Source organism: Kogia breviceps, chromosome 13, assembly GCF_026419965.1.
Source record: "Kogia breviceps isolate mKogBre1 chromosome 13, mKogBre1 haplotype 1, whole genome shotgun sequence".
Lineage (NCBI taxonomy): Eukaryota > Metazoa > Chordata > Mammalia > Artiodactyla > Physeteridae > Kogia > Kogia breviceps.
The window spans coordinates 24,001,082-24,022,580 of NC_081322.1; the positions used below are offsets into that span (position 1 = coordinate 24,001,082).

General features: G+C 42.4%; 1 protein-coding gene across 3 annotated transcripts in view; it reads right to left on the reverse strand.

Annotated features, from left to right (window-relative positions):
• The window catches only part of BACH2 (BTB domain and CNC homolog 2), a 367,615-nt gene that overhangs the window by 57,271 nt on the left and 288,845 nt on the right, over positions 1-21,499 (reverse strand). The gene's annotated exons all lie outside the window — the stretch shown is intronic.

Sequence of the window (21,499 nt, forward strand, 5' to 3'; positions counted from 1 at the left end):
CTTATGCTTTATTACAAAACTTATGAAAATAGGCATGACCTGTGTTCTCAATAAGCTGCCACTGTGGCTTTCTTTGGGGAGGGATCGCACAAAACAGACAGGACTAGTGGACAGAAAAATTACTGAATTATGGAGTGTCTCCCAAACTACAGACACTTATGACCTACTGTCACAATTTTTAATATATTCTCTAATGCAACTCACTTTGTTTACAAATTAAATTTAGCTTAGAACCTCCTCCTAAGCGACACTATCTGTGAAATCTCAGGTTTAACATGTGAGTTACACTTTTTCGAATACATATTAAGATAAACACAGTGATTCTGAAAACAAGTTCTTCATATATCACTTAAAATCATTTCACTTCCAAGCTGTGCTACAAATATTCATATGATGGGAAATTCTGGGATTAGGAGGCTGAAAAATTATCCTGGCTAAGTGCTGAGGTGGGAGACATCTGGACATGGTCTCGCGTATTTTCAAGTCTGGAACAGGGGGAGAGGATGTGTCACTCCCCTGTAGTCGGGGGTGACTGCCTTAAAAAGTGAAGGGGTGAAAAGCGGCCAAGTATAGGTAGCCATGAAGCATTAATCCCTGATCAGCAAAATCTTCGGTATCCTTTCTGGAGCTAGCGTGAATTAATGGATTAATATCGACAAGGAGCACAGAACTTTCCAAACATCTGCTATAGTTCTCAATCCTTTGTAGGGAAGGAGCCACATGGGCACCTCACTGGTAGCCATGGGCTCCTGGGTTTGCGTTTTCGGGTGGCCTCAGGGGGCCCTGGAGGCAGCTTCCAGCATCCGTGGTGACAGGCCACCTCCCCCGTGTCTAGTCCAGAACTCCAGATGCTGCAGTGGGGTGGCTACAGCTCCGTGAGGGAAGGATGCAGAAATTCTCACACCAAGGATGCACAGACTTGATCGTGGCCCTGAGAATGACCCAGGGCCGCCGCTGGGGCGGTCCCATGAGATCATCTGGATTCATCAGCCTGCACAGGGACTCAGCTGGGCGGTGCCTGCACAGCTTCTGTCAGAGGCTTAGTTTTCCTGCACAAAAGGGAGAAAAACCAGACTCCCCGAACGAAGGGCATTGTATGTAACTCTTCTGGCATGTTTCTTTCACCTCTCCAGCGTGGCTGAGCTCATAGCAAACTGGTGTTAAAGCGCTTCAGCAGGAAGCCAGGGATTTGAAAGCCCCTTCTAACAGCTGTTAATGGTTGTCGAAGCAGCAGACTCCGGGGCTGGAGGGAAGGGAGCCAAAAATAACTCCGCAGCAGCGTTTTTCAGGATTCAGTCATTTCTGATGCTGGAAAGGAGGGGCGTGAGGAACTGAAGCACAGCTCTAGGGAAACAGGGCAGGGGTTGGAAGATTGAGGGTCCTGGGCTGCTGCTTGCATGCCCCAGTTCTCTTACAGCAGGACTTGTAAGACCTTTCTCACAAACCTGGTGTCTGAGGAAGACTCAAACAGGAAAACGGAAAGACAGGAAGGGAGACTGATATTGGAGGTGAACTGAACTCAGCCTCCTGCATGGTGCGGGTGGGCTCCTAGTGCCTGGGCTGTGCATTGGGGGAGCTTTGCGATGATGGTTCTTTTTGGTGTGTATGTCTTTTTTTTTTCGGTACGCAGGCCTCTCACTGTTGTGGCCTCTCCCGTTGCGGAGCAGAGGCTCCGGATGCACAGGCTCAGCGGCCATGGCTCACGGGCCCAGCCGCTCTGCGGCATGTGGGATCCTCCCGGACTGGGTCACGAACCCGCGTCCCCTGCATCGGCAGGCGGACTCTCAACCACTGTGCCACCAGGGAAGCCCGGTGTGTATGTCTTTTTAATTTTATTTTTTAAAAATTTATTTTATTGAAGTATAGCTGATTTATAATGTTGCATTAATTTCTGCTGTATGGCAAAGTGATTCAGTTATCCATATATATACATATATACATTCTTTTTCATATTCTTTTCCATTATGGTTTATCACAGGATATTGAATATAGTTCCCTGTGCTATACTGCACACCCTTGTTTATCCACTCTATACATAATAGTTTGCATCTGGCAAACTCCCGATTCATCCCTCTTGGCAGCCACAAGCCTGTTTTCTATGTCTGTGAGTCTGTTTCTATTTCATAGATAAGTTCATTTGTGTTATATTTTAGATTCCACATATAAGTGATATCATGTGGTATTTGTCTTTCTCTGACTTACTACCCTTAGTGCAATAATCTCTAGGTGCATCCATGTTACTGCAAACAGCATTATTTCATTCTTTTTAATGGCTGAGTAATATTCCATTGTATATATGTACCACATCTTCTTTCTCCATTCATCTGTCGATGGACATTTAAGTTGTTTCCATGTCTTGGCTATTGTGAACAGAGCTGCTACGAGCATTGGGGTGCATGTATCTTTTTGAATTATAGTTTTGTCAGGATATATGCCCAGGAGTGGGATTGCTGGATCATATGGGAACTCTATTGTTAGTGTTGGAACCTCCATACTGTTCTCCATAGTGGCTGCACCAATTTGTATTCCCACCAACAGTGTAGGAGGGCTCCCTTTTCTCCACTTTGGTGTGTGTTTTTAATCTGCATTTCATTCTGTGGGATTTACAAGCCCATTCCATGGTCAAGGAACCAGCTTAGCCATCTTTCTCCTAAGGAACCCCTCCCGTTGACTCCTAGCCTTGCCTGATGGGGTTGCCTTCTACCAAATTTCTGTTCGTCTCATTTTCTCTCTAATAGAGATGTGTAACACCATGGGCTTCAGCAACTCAAAGTTTTTGTTTTGTTTGTTTTTAAAATAATATCCAGCCTCCATTTCTGTTTTTAAATCATATCCCAGTTTTATCAGCCATTTCCCCAAGAATTACAGTGACTTACGTTTTTGTTTTCTTTTCATTTTTATAACATATACACATAAGGGAGGATTTTTTTCCCCTGACATTTTCCCTGTCACTCAATCCAGATGCACATGAGGCACTTTTTATTTCCATGAGGCACTTTTAAACCTCCCCACCCACCCTCTGAAAGTTTTGATGCTCTTAGGGAGTAAAATTAAGTCTTGGAATTCCACATGAATTGTATACTTGATCTTTCTGGGTCTGGCAAACAAACCATCACCCACTCAGAATGTAGACAGGAAAGTGGCAGATGATTCAAGCTTCATTAGGACCAAGTCATGCCAACAAAACTTCATTTCTGGTTTTGATGGGATCACTGCTCAGAGAATGCAGTAGAAATAGCATCCCAGGATTTCAGCAAGGCAGCTGACATCTCTTAGCTCACTCTTTAAGTAATATGAAAAAATGGGGCCTAGAAGATAGTAAAATTAAGCAATCAGTGGCTGGGCGATGGATTACTGTCAGCTTCAACCTGAGGAAAATTGTCTGGTGATAAGACCCAGCTTTCTGCTTACTCTGTCATCCTTAACTTCTATATCTGACTTGGAAAAGATTTGGGCAGAAAGCTGGTAAGATACTCTAGGAGACAGAATCAAGACCCTAAATGATGACCATGGGCTGATATTACGGTGTAAACGTGTAAGGATGCAATTTAACAAAGAGGTGTCAATTCCTGTATGGAATTTAAAAAGTCAACTTTGCACAAAATTGTAAATCAACTATACTTTTAAAAAAAAGGTCGGGCTTCCCTGGTGGCTCAGTGGTTGGGAGTCCGCCTGCCGATGCAGGGGACGCGGGTTCGTGCCCCGGTCCGGGAGGATCCCACATGCCGCGGAGCGGCTGGGCCCGTGAGCCGTGGCCGCTGAGCCTGCGTGTCCGGAGCCTGCGCTCCGCAGCGGGAGAGGCCACAACAGTGAGAGGCCCGTGTACCGCAAAAAAAAAAAGAGCTCAACTTTGTAAAAACAGGATGGGAGAGAGCTATATCAAGAGATGTATAATGCAGAGAGGGGGTTGTAGCTTCTCTAGATTCTTTACTGTTTAGATCACACTGAGACTCCTGTATTTAGTCCTGGTGCTGTATGTTAAGAACAGGCCAGGCAAAAAGCACCATGATGAACACTGAACCCATGTCCCAGGTGGCGATGGAACCAGGCATGTTCAACCCAGAGAAAGGGAGACATATGGGGTCTACACAAGTGTTGTCTTTGGAGAGTTAATGTGCTATCGTGGAAAGATGAGGTGAGCTTTGCTCTCGTCCATTCCAGAGGGCATAAATAGGACCACAGATGAAAATTTCAGGGAGGTAGATTTCGATGAAAAATGAAGAATTTTTTAGTAATTGCAGTTGTGCACAATGAAAGGGGCTCTTAAGCGGTGGTATGCTCCCCGCTGCTGGAGGTGTTCCAGCAGAGGCTGGAGAGCTACCTATGCCATTATCACAAAAGGATTCCAAATTTGATGAGAGATTGGACTAAATGACTTCTAACATGCCTTATCTTTTAACTTTCAATCCTTTATATTCCTCACTTTCTACCACAATAATTGAGAGGAGTTATGGTTCTTAGTATTCCTTAAACACTTTATACAAAAATCGACAAGGAGGAAAGACAAGGTGGATAGTACCTTCATTTACTCTGGATGCTGCTGGCAAATATGTGGACTCGTGAGTTGGCAAAACAAACAGCTTTCTTAAACTTCCCCAAGTCTCCTATAAGCCTGTGAACGACACATGCTTCAAGCTACTTGAGTTTGGAATTCTGACCTAGTCCAACCAGTCTGCTGAGATCACGAACAATTTGCAGAGAACACAGGCAGCCTTGATAGAATGTAATGAAAGGCAGTATTAAAAAAATAAAGAAGTCAGTGATTTCCTAAGTATGTACATTTTCAAAGGCCATCGTATCTACTCAACAAAAATTCAACTGTGTAGTTGCAGAACCTAGAAATTAAACAAATGCAAACTCAGCAGTCTGAGTTTCAAGACATTTACACAGGCATTATTTCCAGGCATGATTTCCCCTGCTGAACAAGAAAGCCCTTTCTATTTAGACCCGTCAGGAGAGCAAGTGCAGTCTGTCACATGGAACCACAGTTCTGTTTGAATGGACAGCAGCATGCCCCATCTCGTATTTTTCCTGGGCTTGACACAGTAACAGCCATTAAAAACTATCATGAAAGTTGTACACACCCTGCCATTCTGCACACGCTAAAATGGCAGGAGAAAATAGCCCAAAGCCTTTCCTCCTTAATAATCTCTTGGACAGGTTTTAGGACTGAACCAGGTAATCTCAACATGAGTAGAAAAGAAACAAGAAGAAATGACTCTAAGTAGAAGAGGTGGAAGACAAAAGGCCATGAAATAAGTGAGATGAGGTGAAGGATACCTCTAAAACATGGCAACATGTACTGTGATTTACTCATGGTGGATAATTCAAGAAATATCTATAATTTATCAAGAATGGTCACAACTTAGGAGAGAACATAGTTCTGTACCAGCAACCTGAGGCCAAGGCAAAAGAGATGTTCCTGCAATGATGATACCACATAGATTCCGGGAGGTCACCGTTCTAGCTCCCATTTAGACATCTGTTTCCTGTTCTCATGGTTAGGTCCTGACTCTGGGTTGGAATTTCTTGGATGGTTCTCCCAGGTCTGTGACTGTCTAATTAGTGATCATCTAATTAATGATTCTGACTCAAATTCTAGACACAAAGTCGAGGTGAACAATTGAACTGGGTCTCATATTGTGAAGTTGGCATTGGAGGGACTTTCTCTTGACACTGGCCTCTGATCATAGATGGCCATGTTGGTGCAGAGGCTGCCTATCCAGTTCTACAAGATGGAGCAAGGAAGAATTCCTTGCATGGTAAGACAATCAGGCTCTTTCAGAATTCTTCTTCTGAAACATTTGTAACTTCAAAGCAAGTTACAATTACAAATAATGTCATGTATTTTATTTCCACAAAAGGACTGAAGTAAATCCTAAGATTCAGAAATAACCTTCTAATACAGACAGAGCAGCCATTGGAGGCCAGACTCCATAGGACCCAGGGAATTATCCAATTCAACAACTGATTAGAAAAGGGGCTCACGTGCGTAGGAAGCACAAAGGAAACTGAATTTCAGGAACTTTTGAACTGAAAGTAATAACAATATAAACTATAGTCGAAATTTGCTCCCAAGTGGAGCCGAACTAGACTACTAACTACGTTGATATTAAACCTAGCAGACGAGTAACCAGTGGATGCTCTGGGTGACCTGGGGCGTGATTCTGAAGCCTTTTTCTTATGCTGTAATGACGATAATAACCACGTCTGTTAGACCCATACAAGTGTACAAAATGCTGGAGTGCTTACACACAAACACATACACAATACATATGCGTATCCAGAAAAATCATGGGGAGACAGATGAAACACCTACAGTTATAACATAAAAACCTTACCCCACGGCCTCTGTTTGTTCTCTCTGTCTGAAAGCATTCCACTTTTTAGAACTTGTATATTTTTCCTTTCACGGAAGAAATGCTGTTAATGTGGCTTTTAAAAAGTTGTAGTAAAAAACATGCAACATAAAATCTACCATCTCAACCATTTTTAAGGGTATAGTTCAGCAGTGTTAAGTATATTCACATTGCTGTGAAACAGAGCTCCAGAACTTTTTCATCTTAAAAATCTGAAATTCTAGGACTTCCCTGGTGGTGTAGCGGTTAAGACTCTGCGCTCCCAATGCAGGGGGCCCGAGTTCGATCCCTGGTCAGGGAACTACATACTCTAAGACTCAGCGCAGCCAAATAAATAAATAAACATTAAAAAACTCTGAAATTCTGTAACCATTAAACCACTCTCGTTTACCGCCCAGCACCCAGCCCCTGGTACCCATCATTCTATTTCCATTTCTATGAATTTGACTACGTTAGATACCTCATTTAAGTGGAATCATACAGTATTTGGCTTTTTGTGACTGGCTTTTTGTGACTGATATGGATTTTAAATAAACACAGGGAGGTAAGAAGAGAAGGTATAAAGAAGGAGAGGGAGAGGGCAAGTCCACCCCGCTTCTTTTTCTGGTGTTGTCTAGAAAGGGAGGTCCCCGGAGTGTTGTCTTGGGCTGGACTGCAGTTGGCAGGATGTTGTTACAGCTGCAGAGAGAGGGTCCTCGCGACAGAGTGGGTTCAAGGTCCATTCTCTCCATCAATAAGCCTTACTGGGGACCCTAACTGTCCGCCATTTCAAGCACACTTTCTGAAGTCCACGGAACCTCAGCAACTCTTCAAGAATTCCCATGAAAAGCTCTCAGCATCTTTCTGGGGGGAGGAAGAATCTGCATAAATAAAGCCTCATTATTTTAAGCGCAGCCTCTGTTGGAATCTTGGAGGGAGCACAGAAGAGGCAATGGAATGTGAGTGAATAGTCTCTGAGCTGCCAGAGCCTGCTCTTGAGGAACGAAATATGCTTAGAATGTGCATCCCTCGCGGACGCAGGCGAGGGGCACAGAGGGAAGGGAAATTTGGGTTCAAAACTGAAAGGCAGCCTGTGAAATTCAGTCGCATGTCAAAGGGATCATTGGCAAAAAATGTCTGGGAACCACTATGACACTCTGGCTGAAACTTGCAGGGTCACTCCCACCAACGCCACCTCACATGTCACGGTGAAGAGAGCCACATCTTCAGCACAAATCCCCCTTTCTCACCAAAACTTCCACCCAGCGCCCAGAACAAGGGAGATCTCCTATAGCATCTCCAAGTGGAAGCCAGACTCCTAGAGGCAGTTGACAGTGCAAACTGGCCGTTAACTTTTTCATGAGTGGATGGAGCTCAAATTACCAAAAGGTTAATTTGTAAATGAAAAAAATTCTATGAAAAGATTTATCCCAAGGCATTCCTAATTATCCTTGCACAAGCCTGCGGTGAAACTCTCAGTAGCTCTTCAAGCTTTTGCTTTCCCTCTGACTGGCTGCTGACGGCCCTCGGATCCTGCCATCCACCCACCCCAACCCTCGTGTCCTTTCTCAAACCTGCTCCTTGGGTAGTTTTTCTTTCCCACCTCAGTTCAGGGCAACTCCCATCCTTCTAGTTTTTAGGGCCAAAACCTCAGTCATCTTGGATTCTTTTCTTTTTCTCATACCCTACTTCCAATCAGCTAGTGGGAGGTCCTGGCAGTTCTGCATTCAAAATAGAGTCAGGTTCCAAGCCTTTGCATTTCTTCCTTGCCACCACCCTCCTACAAACTAACTCTTGCTTGAATTATTGCAGGAGATGCTTAGCTGGTATCCCTACTCCTGCCCTTGTCCCTCTGTAGCCTATTCTCAACCCAGCATCCAGAGCCATCCTGTAGAAAGACACGTTGGATGATGTCACTGCTCCATCCAGAACCATCCAAAAGATCCCTTTTCACTGAGTAAAAGCCAACATCATTAATATGGCCCATCAGGCCCTTCACTGTCTGTCTCCTCCCAACACCCCAGCTCTAGATCTGGTCTCTGTATGTTGTCTGCTCCATGAGCCCTTTCCGAACTGCCCTGTCTAAAATGTCAGCTTGCGACTGAAATGTCCATCGAGGGATGAATGAATAAAGAAGACAGATAAAGAAGATGAATGGAATATTACTCAGCCATTCAAAAGAATGAAATAATGCCATTTGTAGCAACATAGGTGGACCTAGAGATTATCATACTAAGTGAAGTAAGTCAGAGAAAGACAAACATCATATGATATCACTTATAGGTGGAATCTAAAAAATGATACAAATGAACTTATTTACAAAACAGAAATAGACTCACAGACATAGAAAACAAACTTATGGTTACCAAAGGGGAAAGGGGCTGGCAGGGTTAAACTGGGAATTTGAGATTAACAGACACATACTACTATATATAAAATAGATAAACAACAAGAACCTACTGTATAGCACAGGGAACTATATTCAATATCTTGTAATAACCTATAATGGAAAAGAATCAGTAAAAGAATGTGTATATGTATACACATACACACACATATAACTGAATCACTTTGCTGTATACCTGAAGCACTGTAAATCAAGTATACTTCAAAAAAATTTTTTAAAACCTACAATGCCAAAACGAAACAAAACAAAATTTCTACTCCTGTCCTCACTAACTACTCCCCCTCCCTATTTTATTTTCCCCGGTAACATTGATCACCAGCTTACTTATTCTTGTTTACTGTATGTTGCCCCTAATGGGAATGCAAGCTCTGGGAAGGCAGAGGGTGTACCCATTTTGTTCCCCACTACATCCGGTACCTAGAAGAGCACACACAGTTAGTGCTCAATGCAAATCTGGTCAATGAATGAATGGCTCCTTCTGGTCATTCAGGTCTCAGCCCCAAAGTCTCCTCCCTTGGAGAACCCTTCCCTGGCCACCCTATCTAATGTTGCTTCTCCCTTGATGACTATATAACATCACCCCATTTTATTTTACTTTTAGCACTCATCACAATCTAAAGTTATCTGTTTTCTTATTTGTCTTTTGCACTAAAATATAGGCCCATGAGGGCTCCAACTTTCTTTGTCTTTGTTCACGGCTACATCCCCAGCACTTAGAACAGGACTTGGCACAGAGTAGGTACTTAGTAAATGCTTCTTGTGAATGGAGTACCTTCATGACATAATCAATCCATATCTATTATTTTTTCCCCAATTTTTTATCTTGAAAATTCCAACCTACAGAAAAGATGAAAGAAATGTACATCCATATACCTTTAATCTCATTCACCAACCGTTAAATTTTGCTAAATGTGTATTCTCCCCTTGATCAAACTGTGCCTGAAGCTGTCACAATAAATACCTTCTAGTGTTTTAAGCAAAAAAAAAAAAAGTGTGCTGTCTTCTCTATATCTTTATCTATCTATAGATAAACACCCCCCACCCCCTCCACATATAAATTTTTCCCAAAACCACTTGAAAGTAAATCATGATATTTCATTCCTAAATACTTCAGCATATATATCTTGAGAACAAGAACATTCTATATAACCAAAATAACAATTTCCTACCCAAGAAAACTCATGTTGGCACAATGTTGTAAACTAATATACAGTCTATACTGAGTCTCTAAATTGCTCCAAGTATGTCCTTCATAGATTTTTATTTTTTAATCTGGGAGCCAATCAAGATCACTTACTGCATTTGGTCCCACTTAATTTCCTTTGACCTAGGAGAGTCCCCCATCATTTTGTCTTTCATGGCAGCGACACTTTTGAAAAGTTCAGACCAGCTGTACTGAAGAATATCCCACAGAGGATGTCTAGCCATAGAACCATGTTCAAAAGTTAATCTAATTTATTCTTTTATTCTGTGTGGTTAATTAACCAATTTAATATACGGTGAGTTCATTTTTTTCTATTTGTTTTAAATTTTAGGGCTTGCTGCTTCTCATCGTTTTTGATTAAATTTTAATTTCTTAACTATGTAAAACATTTAAATGGTTCAAAAGTCAATACCAATTAAAATGATAGAAAGTCACTCCCATCGCAAATCCTTTCATTCTGTTTTCACCCACTTCGCATAGGTCACCTTTTCATATTTTTTTGTCTTTTCTGTGTTTCTTTTAATAAAATATGCAAATGTGCATGTATACTTATAAATTACACATATGCATTACAAATACACACTCATATTTTCTCTTGTTTCTTAAACAAAAGGAAGCATACCATACCTAGTGTATGTACTCTTCTGCATCTTGTTTTTGCCTTCTAAAATATATCTTGGAAATTACTCCATATCAGTCCATGGAGATCTTTTTTCTTCCATATGGTTACACAGCGAGCGGTTGTGTAGATGTACATATGTGGATAATCTTGCACCTATGTTGTTTAGTTATTTGTATAAACCCATTATTTTTTAGTGGGTCATTATGGACTGAATTGTGTCTCCCCAAATTCGTATGTTGAAATCCTCATCCCCATCTCCCCATATTTGGAGACAGGGCCTTTAAGGAGGTAATTAAGGTTAAATGTGGTTGGTCATAAGGGTGAGAGGCCTTGAGCTGACAGAACTGGTGTCCTTATAAGAAGAGGAAGAGACACCAGTGTTCTCTCTCTTTCTCTGTGCACAGTGGAAAGGCCATATGTGAAGCCACAGTGAGAAGGAGGCCATCTGCAAACCAGGGAGAGGGGCCTTAGGAGAAACCAAACCTGCAGACACCTTGGTCTTGGACTTCTAACCTCTAGAACTGTGAGAAAATAAATTTCTGTTGCTTATTCCACCCATCTTGTGGTATTTTGTTATGGCAGCCTGAGCAGACTAATACATGGGTATTAGAAGAGTTAAATACTATAGATTTCCCACGAAAACAAGCTGAAGATTGATTTAAGAGAAAATCACTTATTAAAAAACTTAAAAAAAAAAAAGATATTTCTGGAGGCTCCTGAGGAGGAAGTAAGGAAGAACCAGCATTCTGTTGACCACAGAGTAGGAAGCAGTCTGCATTAAGCTGTTTTAAACGCCCGTGTGAGACTTACAGGTGCAGGTCCACTAGAGCATCACTTTCTATTTTGACCCACTCTTCTGAAATCTTAATCACAGACGTGACAGTTGTCTTCTTCCAGACTTTGGGCATGATGGAGGGAAACTACCTCATTACTGCAGGCCCCCCGGTGGTCCAGGCTTTCCAGGATCCAGGGACGACTTTATGGTTGTCTTTTTTTTTTTTTTTTTTTTTTTGCGGTACGCAGGCCTCTCAGTGTTGTGGCTTCTCCCGTTGCGGAGCACAGGCTCCGGACACGCAGGCTCAGTGGGCGTGGCTCACGGGCCCATCTGCTCCGCGGCATGTGGGATCTTCCTGCACCGGGACACGAACCCGTGTTCCCTGAATCGGCAGGCGGACTCTCAACCACTGCGCCACCAGGGAAGCCCTATGGTTGTCCTTTTTTAACAAAGCCCAGTTGAGGATGGAAGCAGCATCTTTTACTCTTGGTTTTTGAAAATGTCATCATCCAACTGATTAATACAAAAAACATGTCCTTCCTATTGAACATTCTGACACATCCTTGAAAGAGCAACTCTGGAGATATTCAGTATATAACCTAAGCCTGAAGTAAGCTGATTGAGGAACTTCCAAAGCATGCATTTGTAGATATTTACATAGGTTTCAAAATATTCATGAAAGGACTCTCCTTGTCTTCAATTTCAGTACCTGTAGACCAGGGTAACACGAAAGGAGTGACACTCCCCACATCTGCTACTTCCTTTATAGTTGTGCAAGATTTGACTAAATGGTGAGAATTTCCTTCTCTATCTGGGGACGCAGGGGGTCAGAGTCTTGGAAAACATCTGAGCTATTTTCACTGAAAATAACACTAGTAATTTCCAGAGATGCAACACTAGAGAACATATAGGAAGGAAGAGCATCTGTAGGTTTCAACGATCAAGGTAAATTTAAATATGAAAAAAGGTCTCACACTTTTAATAAGAAGGAACTAGAAGAAATCTATTCTCTTTATTGCTTTTTTGGGTTGATTTTCATTTAACCAATGAGACTGTGAGTGCAGGTTTGTTTGGTCCTAGTAAAGGACTCTAGTCTCTTAGTTAGGAGAATGGAGGGCCTGGAGCTGGAAGGAAGGGACCAGGGAGCACTGGTGCAGCACTGGTGCTTCTAGGAAGAAAATCGATGGGGCCACAGAAGTTTTGAAATCACATGTCATGCCATACTGCGGAGTTGTACTTTTTCCAGTATTATGCTCCACACTCCACCGAATATTCATTCCCTCCTTCCCTTCTATCCACTGAACTATTCAAATAACCTTTTTATTATTACAGAAATGTAATAATGTACACGGTAGGAAATTGGAAAATGCAGACAAGCAAAACAAAACACATCACATTCCCACTATTCACAGGTCAACACTCTTAACACTTTAGCACAGGTCCTTTGGCTCCTTTACACACACACACACACACACACACACACACACACACACACACACACGCACACTCCAATTTGTATTTTTTAACCAAACCGAGATCATACAGGACCTAGTTTCTCGGTCTTCCTTTTCCATTACCACCTTTCCATTCCAGGAAAATTTCTCCTAATACCCAGACCACATTTAGATTTTTCCAATCCCCCCCCCACCCAAAGTCCTTTATAACTGGTTTATCCAAATGAGTAACCACTCCAGGACCACATAGTGCATCTAGTTTTTTTGTTTGTTTGTTTGTTTGTTTTTGCGGTACACGGGCCTCTCACTGTTGTGGCCTCTCCTGTTGCGGAGCACAGGCTCCGGACGCGCAGGCTCAGCGGCCATGGCTCACGGGCCCAGCCGCTCCGCGGCACATGGGATCTTCCCAGACCGGGACACGAACCCGCGTCCCCTGCATCGGCAGGCGGACTCTCAACCACTGCACCCCCAGGGAAGCCCAATGCATCTAGTTTTTAAATCCCTTAACTCTTGTTTAATTTAGCATAGTCCCATTATTATGACACTGACTTACTGAAGAAATCAGGCCATTTGTCCTGCAGAACAACCCACCTTCTGGATTTGCCCCATTGCTTCCTCATGGTGTTGGTAGGCTTGTTTTTGTAATCATTGGTTTTCCTCTAACTGGAAGTTATATCTAAAGGCTTTATGAGGTCAAGTTACACATGGAACACATCACTGGGGAGAGTGTCTGTTTCATGAATATCATCAGAAGATATCTAACACCTAGGTGACTCACCAGGAGTGGTGATCAGATTGACCCCTGCCTGGGTTTGTGGGTAGAGAGTGTGTGTGTTGTTACTTTGTGTCTGTGTGTGTTGCTTAGCTACTATAGTAATGTCCAGCAAACATTCATCATAATGGTTTTAACTGTAAATGAGCGCCTTTGCCTAAATCTGTTCCTGGCACTTCAAAGTATGTGGCACTGGATTACAAATACCCTTGAGGTATTTTTAGAGGCTTTGTCCTCCAGAAATTTAGTATCTCCTTGAAGGTCCTTGTATCCATCTGTGCTAAGTAAGGCACGATGCTCACAGTATCACCTGGAAGGCATACTCCTTAAAAGGTAATTTAGGGAGCACCTCTATATGTATCCTCAGTCTGATAAATTGTTGGGGCTTAAATATTTCCCAAATAAATGAAAGTACCCTTAAAACCGGCCATCCAGAGTGCACTTCACTCTTAGAGGAGCCAGCAATGTGAGTTTGAGTATAGGAGCTCAATCTCAGCCCCCCTCCCGTTTTTCTCTTCTCTTTTCTGAAAGGCATCAGCAATTCCTGGTGGTCTCAGCCACCACCTATGGGCCCGTGTTCCTCACATCTGTATCTTCAGCTTTGCACTCACGGTGCCTTGGGAACTTATAAAGCACTGTAGATATATATCAAGGCTGGATGGCCTCTTTTCCCACCGACGAGTCCCACACTCAGTCTTTGGCATCTCCCAGCTCTTCACCAGGCACATACCTTCATCAGCTCATGCTGGGAGAAGGGTGAGCTTCCTGGCTGTGCCCTCTGTCTGGAGTAGTTTTTTGTCCCATCGTCCAACATTCCATCGCTAGACAGTTATTCCTTAAATTCTTTTTCAGCCTGTCACTTTCTGGCTCACAAGGTTTCAGTGAATTCCTATTCCTTACTCCATCACGATTAAATTCTTTGGTCTCAACCTTATTTTTTCCTAGGAAGGCTCCATGTAGTCTGACCATATTTTGAATTATTTCCCCAAATCTACTCTTTGTGCTAATCAGGGCTGGTTCCTCAAGGCGCTGTGACTGCTTCTTCTGGGGCCTTTGTCGCGCCCGTGTCTTTTCCCCGAGGCGCTCTCCCCACTTGTTCCCTAAGAAAGTCTGATCAATCCTGTGGGTGTGAGTTTTAGGTGGTTTTAGGAGATGGAAGGAAAATCCTGTCCTCCCCCAGATCAGAACCTCTGTGGCACAAACAACGGCTAACACATAACATGGCATCTACAGCAATTGCTCTTGAATTGTTTACACCTTTGACTTCTGTGGTTTGTCTTGATTCTTCAACTATATTGTAAGCTCCTTGAAGGAGATGGTTTTGTCTTATGTTTCTAAGTTAACCCCCCAAAAGAAATGATCTAGAAAGGGGTCATGTGTTCCATTCCTCTGCTTCTATGAAGTGCTGTACTTAAGCCATCTTGTCCTTTTGACTCCTTTTTTTTTTTTTTTAAAGATTTTTTTGATGTGGACCATTTTTAAAGTCTTTATTGAATTTGTTACAATATTGCTTCTGTTTTACAATATTGCTTCTGCTTGTTTTTCTTTTTTTGGCTGCGAGGCATGTGGGATCCCTAACCAGGGATTGATCCCGCATCCCCTGCATTGGAAGGCGAAGTCTTAACCACTGGACTGTCAGGGGAGTCCCTTGACCCCTTTGTCCTTTAAACACACACACACCCCCCTCCTCTGAAGGTAATTCTGTTTGTTTCTACCCTACCGCAGTGTCTAGCATCTTGCACTGTTATCAAATTCTCCTTTAACGGAGCTGAAATCCCCCCCACGTAGCCAGGATACTATTCTTTCTGTTAGCAAGTGAGACTATCCGGCTGTCATCTACTGTAACAGCCTCAAACAGGAGGCATGGAGAGACTCTGTTAAACAGAACTTTGAAAGGTCATCGCATTTCCGTGAATATCTTGCAAATCTGACGGATTGAAGTCACGCCCCCCAAATCCCCACAGTTACAAAAGGTGTGCTTCAAACATCTTCTCTTAGAATCCTGCATATTTCTTACCCCCCAATTTTGGTGGTCCACATTTTTAATTTTTCCACCTTCCTATCTGTAGGGTACAATTTAATTCCAGGGCTACAACAGCTCTACTTGGGCAGAAAGAATATTCATTCGCACATAGTCTAAGGTGCTCATTGGAAGGAAGAATGACATCAAATATGAAAATGTCTCCCGTGGTACGAGAGTGCACATCTTTACACGGCAAGACCGTTGAGGATCTTATCTTTCAGCAGACATTTTCCTGGCCTTTTAGGAACTTTCCCGTTGTTTCCACCCTTCTCTTTTAGTAATTAATACAACAAGAATAATAGATAAGTTGTGAGGTGTCAGAGGGTCTCTCTGGACAGATCTTTGAGGTGATCTTCACACATAACGCAGTTGGGTTCCACTCCAACCCGCATCACTCAGCACGGCTTGGAACACACGCGTATGGCTACTGCTCTCTGAGACCTGCCCCGTTCTATTCAATTCTGGTTGCTGATACCGCCTCTGCAAATAACATCTCCCCTACACTACTTTTAAGGAAGAATAATCTGTCATCTGATTTTGTATCTAGAGAATTAAAAAAATAAAGAAATCAAGAGAACAAAAATGAAGACTTAGAAATAAAGAATTGGGAAAAAATGAGTGGTAATGACAAGTAATACTATCCTTTATACAGAAGAAGACAAAATGAAATAGTTGTGACTTCAGCCAGCTGGAGGTCTGTCATTGTGACCTTCTGTATCCTTCCTTTGATTTTCTTCTAAACGCAGGAATCTTCTGTTGGCTAAATACCAGCATTTTTTTTTTTTTTCCATCCCCAGGCCAACTTTTTGGCATGCTTGGGAACAGCTGCCAGTATTTCTCTCTGCTGCCAATCAGTTCAAAAATGTGCTCACATTGGAGGCCTGGCTCCATCCCACCCAGGGTGCTGAATGCACTTACTTTTTCACACACAGCCTTTGCCAGGCTGCACACAGAAGTCCAGCTCAGGCAGTACAGCTCACTGCATCACCAGCAAGCCTGGAAGAGGTGCCACTGTCAGTGAGATAGACTGTCAACATATTTGAGGGGTCTAGGGCAAAGTGAAACATCTTACTATGTGCACCAAGTTAACGGGAAAAGGAACACTTCTGAAATATCAGGAAACTAAAAGTGTGGCTGTTTAATTGCTCCGCTCCTGAAAGCAAAACCAGCCCAACCCCTTGTCTAGCCTGTGATTTGGTTAAGAAAACAAACAAGAAAATAAACAGAAAGGTATTAGCTGATGAGTGCCAACAACTAGTTTACTTTCTTTGTGCTTCTAAGAACAGCCTTTCCTACAGACAACCACACACCACCCCAATGCCTGGATATGATCCCTTTTATTAAGGAATTCCTGAATCAATTTCCTGGTTTACAGCTTGTTCAACCAAGATTCCAGGTGTTCTCACCAGAAGAAGGGTCCCTTTCAAAAGCTGTCTGCTTGTGTAGAACTGCACACCCACCAGAAGTGTCACGGACACCCCAACAAAAGAGCTGAAACCTGAAGCAGTTTGGGGACATTCCAAGTTTTTGAATGGAATGCGAATCCATTAAGATGATTAGGGGGCTTCCCTGGGGGCGCAGTGGTTGAGAGTCCGCCTGCCGATGCAGGGGACGCGGGTTCGTGCCCCGGTCCGGGAGGATCCCACGTGCCGCGGAGCGGCTGGGCCCGTGAGCCGTGGCCGCTGAGCCTGCGCGTCCGGAGCCTGTGCTCCGCGATGGGAGAGGCCACAGCAGTGAGAGGCCCGCGTACGGCGAAAAAAAAAAAAAAAAAAAAGGTGACTAGGTAACTCTACTGATATCCTCCCATTTGTGCTCAGTGTTAGAGCTGCCAAAGAAAAGACAGAATCAAAACCGACTCTTGGATTCCAAGTCTTGAGTATTTTGGTGCGGAAACTGTATTTTCTTGTAACTCATTTTAAAAAACACCCCATGCTTTCACTGTGTAATTTGCAATCTCAATTTTCAGGAAGCAAAGAGAAAGGAGATCTATAATCAATGTTTCTCTTCTGTTCGGCTTTCAGCCTAAATGGTCCTGCTCCTTTATTGGCAAAGTAGGGCAGGTAATAACAGTGAACAAGAAACCTACTCTAAGAAGCACTGGCTCGAGGGAAGTACCACTCCATCACTAGTGACTCAAGCATGAACTCAACAGTGATTACTCTGCATCGATAAAGTCACGCTAATTGGACGATGGCTTGCTGTCTGCTCATGTTGCCATGACCTACAACACCCTTGGCTGACAACCATTATTATGTCCATCATAGCTTTATTTTTTTTTTTACTTTTTATTTTTTTAGTAATCTGGATGGGACGTGGAAATAATTTTTAAAAAACCCTCCCAAGTGCTATTTAACTTCTTATCATGAATTAAAAGTTTAATTAAGTAGCCTGTTAAAGGCCTGGGTTCTATGATTAAATATGACAAAAATAATATGTATGATTCCTGATCAAGTGAGGAACTTAACAGCTCTGAACTCTGGCTTTAAATCTGTTACTGATTTCAACTGAAGTAGCTAAGCGATTCCATAACAGAGCAAAGCAAGAAACGTAAGGGACATTTAATTCGTATATAGAGAAGAGTCTTGAAATGAATAGATACCCTGGTACCTACTTTTATAAAATTTAATGTGAACAACTTTACTGTCAAAGTTGATTACTGTGGTCATCCTATATTATACAGGGTGAAACAGGTAAAGTGAAAGAAAGCCTTAAAACTACCTTTGAAATCAGGTCACTTAAAAATAATTCTTCGAAAGGTCTTAGTTTTTGTCCACTCAACTCCTGCTACTGTTCCAAAAGAGGAACGCACCTCTGCATAAAGCTCTTTAAATAGGACTTACTGGCCTCAGGATTTAGAAATGTAAGAGGTTTGGAAATAGCTTATATATTTCAGTTTTCAAATCAGCTATTGCTGTGGCTATTTTCACACCAGATTTCCCTCCCTCTGTAGCAGCACCACTGAGCAGCCTTCAGAGAGGGAATCACAATGGTATTAGCTCCCCTTTTCACGGCTTTGCTTTATTGCACCCCCATCCGAGGCCAGGCCGAGGCCCAGATTTCAGGGCTGGAAGTCACCTTTGTGTTACTATAAATAAGTTCTGCCTTTAGGCAGTTCAGACTTATCAGCATGATTCTAGGACTTGAAAACTTCTTACTTGCTGGTAAGTAGTTACCTGGGATATTTTGACTTCTTATTATTTTTCTTTTTTCATCTGCTACCAAGTCTCACCAATGCAACTTGGAAACTTGCACCACAGCTTTGAATGAAGAGTCTGAGGTAAGAGCCATTTCATCAGAGAAGACTGTGCTTTCCTTTAATGGGAATAATAACACCTACGGTTTGTATGGCACCATCCTTCCCAGAAGTTTAACTTATCACATTTCATTAATCTGAAGAGGAGCCCTGAAAGGCAAACTGGTGCCCTGTAATGTTATTCCCTGCAAACTCATGTGGAAATTGAGGTCATTAAATAATAATAATTTTTTTCAAGATCCTTCTGAAATCATTACAGAGCAATGATCTGCATTTTCTACAATCTATGTTCTAGGTTATCAAATAGCCTAGTGGTTCTACAGCTCTTGAACTGTCATCTCCGATGAACTCTAAGACCATATGGGAAAAGTCAGGGAGGATTTACAAGCAAAGATAAGACAAGTGAGCTCACGCCTCTTCTGAAGTCAGATGATTCTCTCCTTTCCAGACCAATCTGCCTCCCATCTCCCTGCTCTTTCCCTACCTCTCAATCCAAACATCTCTCCTCTCATTCTGGCCTGCAGGATTTTTTTTCTCTCCCTCCAGCAGGAACCTAGAAAAATTCCAAGACCATCAACCTGTAGCACAGGCTAGGTCTCCAGAGATCATCCGGTTCAACTCCATCAATGTCCAGAAGGATGAGCCTTGCTGAGTTGAGTTGGTCCACTTGCTCAGGAGATCCTATCCTCTCTCAAGTCCTCAAGAGCATTCTTTTAGCGATTGGCCTTCTGTCTGCCATATCAGCAAGTTTTCTGTCTCTTTTGGAACTCTCCCATCCGCCCAAGTATGAGTCAGGACGGGCTTTGCTGTGCAAACAAACACCAAGTCTTAATGGCCTAACATAAAGGTTAAGTCCTCATTCATGTCATAGTCTGATGTGAGTCAGACGGCTCTCTTCCAACAGTGACTCAAGAATCTGGGTTGGGGCTTCCCTGGTGGCGCAGTGGTTGAGAATCCGCCTGCCGATGCAGGGGACGTGGGTTCGTGCCCCGGTCCGGGAGGATCCCACGTGCCGTGGAGCGGCTGGGCCCGTGAGCCATGGCCGCTGAGCCTGCGCGTCCGGAGCCGGTGCTCCGCAATGGGAGAGGCCACAATGGTGAGAGGCCCTCGTACCGCAATAAAAAAAAAAAAAAAAAAAAAGAATCTGGGTTGTATGATAAACGGACTCCTCCTTTCTTACTCATGTAGGCACTGTAAGTTTCTACAAGCCCTTTTGATATTAATATAGAAGTATATAAAAGCAATAATGATATTCACACTTGAATGCAATGATCTTAAACTATTTCCCACATTATTTCTTAAATAAATGATAAAACAGAAGCTAAAAACACTAAATAACCCTAAATGCTAAAATATGTTCACTAGCTATGTTTAAAAAATAAATGTTCGACAAAGAGAATAAGGTAAATTATGGTATGATTATGCAATTGAATAGTCTGATTATTAAAACTTCAATTGCAAAGATTACGCATGGAATGGAATATGAGTTGACACGGGAAGATTATATGATATTCTGATGTTAACTAATAAAAAGCAATATATAATCTTGCAATTCTATGGCTGCAGCCATTTAAAATGTGTATACATAAAGAGAATATTGGAAGGAAACAGGTAAAAATGGAATTAATTGTGTTTTGGCTGAATTAGTGTTTAAGTTTTTTAAAAATTGATCAGTTTTTTAAAAATTTATTTTTGGAAAGTAAGATGTAAAATAAAATAAATCTCTAAAAAAAGAAAAAAAAAAGGATCTGGGTTTTGGTTCCACCACCTAGGAGTTCTCTGACACCAGTTCAATGGATGTAAAAGACACCAAGAACTCACACTTACTTTTAACTGCCTCTGGCTAGAAGTGACACATGACTCCCACTCACGTTTTATTGGTTAGATCTAGTTACCCAGCAAACCTGAATGTAAATGTGGTCTTCCTGTGTGTGCAGGAAAGAGAGGAAAATTGGATATGAGTGATATTGATCATCTTTACCATCGAGAGCAAGTGTGCTGGAATTTCTTCCTACTTAGAAAAGAAGCCCAAAGGAAAACTCTTTTGACTCTATTTCCCTCCAGTTACTGGCTCACCTCTTTGCTCCCTTTAACTCAAAAGGCCTCAAAAATGTAGCCTACGTGAGCTTCTTCCTTCCCTTTCCCTTCTCTCTAGAACACAGCCCAACTGGTTTTTGCTCCTATTGCCTTCCCAAAGTGCTCAAAGAAATCACAAATGGCTTCCAAATTGCTGGATGGTCAATTTTCAGCCTTCACCTTAGCTGTCTATCAGCATCATTTGACACTGTTGATTACTCTCTCCACCTTTCTTGACCTGGCTTTCAACACACTAAACTTCTTTTTGCTCTTCCTCCTACTTCAATAGTTACTCTTTCTTGGTTTACCCTGCTGCCTCATCTTTTTCTCCCTGACCCCTTAGTTCTGAAAAGACCCAAGGATCAATCCTAAGACCTCTCTCTCTTTTTGTTTTTTTCTGTCCACACTTATTCACTTGGTATTTTTATCTGGTCTTGGGGCTTTCAATATCCTCAATACTCTGGTATTAAAACTTCTATCTCCAGGCTAGATTTCTCCCATGAATTTTAGCCATGTATATCCTACTGTGTAGTAGACATCTCTACTTAGATGCTAACACGCTTCTCAAACTTAAT